Source organism: Nicotiana sylvestris, chromosome 4 (assembly GCF_000393655.2).
Source record: "Nicotiana sylvestris chromosome 4, ASM39365v2, whole genome shotgun sequence".
Taxonomy (NCBI): domain Eukaryota; kingdom Viridiplantae; phylum Streptophyta; class Magnoliopsida; order Solanales; family Solanaceae; genus Nicotiana; species Nicotiana sylvestris.
In genome coordinates, this window is record NC_091060.1 from 48,080,563 (window position 1) to 48,082,701 (window position 2,139).

The window sequence follows — 2,139 nt, forward strand, 5'->3', positions numbered from 1 at the left end:
ATAACCCCTAAGTAAATTGCAAGGAGTTGCATTTTTTGTACCTATGTGTAGAATAAAGCAAGATTTTCATTATTACATACATTTTCCATAACAGCAAAGGCAATAAGCAAAATAAAAAAATATTTGTTAACAATTCGTTAGCTAAAGATGAAGTAAGAGGAAAGGAGAAAAAATATATATTTAACTTAGTTTATAAAAAAAAACGCATGGGTAGTCCGTAATGCGAATGAATCCTGTACATTCTTATGTACTAATCTTTTGCAGTAGAATTGTGATGGAAAGTAGAGAAATACTATCAAATAAGTTAGCCTCTTTCCACAACCCATATACATGATTAAACTTGTATACTTCAATTAAACAATTTATTCAATTTCTGAAATTTCAGTCTATTAACTTTTATACTCGTATATTCTGTAAAATATCATCAAAATGTTGAATCACTTGTTCAATAACCCCATCTGAAAAAGCTTCTTGTAAAAACCTCTTTTTTCCTTTACATTACGTCATTAAATAATTTTGATCAGAATGTCAAAAAGAACACCGACATACATATTCAAGATTTTATGATTTTATGAGAAAAAATCTCACAAATTCGAAACGAAAAAAAAACATAAATAAAAAGAACATATTTGCTTACCTTGAGAATTGTTTGGAATATGGTTTATTGAAATGCTTCATAATTCACAATTCATAGATAACAATGTCTTTCAGTCAATTCCTAGTGGAAAGCATATAATAAAATACTTAGCTTTGTCAAAGTATGACCAAATGTATTTTAAAAAAAGCCTCACACATGGAATGCAGAAAGGCATGAGATGGAAAAGTAACATTAAGGATTGCAAGGGCCGTTCAACAGTAACTGTTGTCATGGACTCTTGGTAAATGCATTAAAAATGAACCGTTTCATCTTTCCTTAAATGATGAAACTTAGGGGTGGACATCGGTCGGTTCGGTTCGGTTATGAATATTATCGGTTTAGCATATCGGTTATCGGTTTACAAATATGATAAACCGATAACCAAACCGATAAGATATTGGTTATCGGTTATTGGTTAATTGGTTATCGATCATTATCGGTTCGGTTATCGGTTTACCCGATAAGATAAAACAACTAAAACAGTTTTATAAACAACTTTATATCGGTATAAAATTGTTTTGCAATATTTCTTGTACCGAACTAAAACAATTTTATAAAACAGCTTTTTTGCAAGCTAAACAAGTTTTATAAAACAACTTATTTGTAATTGAGAAAGGTATAAAGACAAGTTGTTTTGCAACTAATAGTTCAACACTAAAATCTGCAACATAAAACAATAGAAACAGTTAACTAGTAGTTCAAGTAGTAAGTTTAAATTCTTAAAGCTGATTCTACTTTCTCTGTGATTTCATTTTAAAATCTGATTTATCTTTAAATGAGGTACTTTATGCTAATAATTTGACACCAACTAATAGGACAAAAACAAACGAAGAAAAAAAAGTAACAGAACAGAACAGTTAGAGTAGAGGAAAAAGCTGGAGATAAAAACTATGCAAACTAAAATCAGACCTCAAGTCATTTTAGCGAAACAAAAAATTGCATAAAACAGATAAATAAACGATTCTCACAAAAAACCAATAGTGAATGAATCAACACAATAGTGAAGTGAATCAACAGGAAAAAATAAACGATTCCCTCAAAAATTAACACGAAGATTGAATCAAGGAAAAAATAAACAGAGCATAACCTAATAGTGAAGTGAATCAACACAATAGTGAAGTGAATCAACAAGCAAAAATAAACGATTCCCTCAAAAATCAACACGAAGATTGAATCAACCGAAGATGAAGATGAAGGCAAGTAGGTAACCGAAGATGAAGATGAAGCAACTAAAAACTTACACAAAGAATGAAGATGAAGCTGAAGAATACGGCTGAGAAATGGGCTGAAGCGTGAAGTGAAGAGGGTGAAGTCTGAACTCTAAAGAATGTGGCTGACGGGCTGAGGCCGAGAAAGAATAGGGAAATAATGAAGCCTTAGTATGTATATACTTAAGGGTAAAGTAGTAAATTCGTTAATCCTTATTGGGTTATCGGTTAACCCAATAACAGAATTGCCAAATCGAGTCCGAACCGATAACCCAATAATGAAAAAATTCTAAA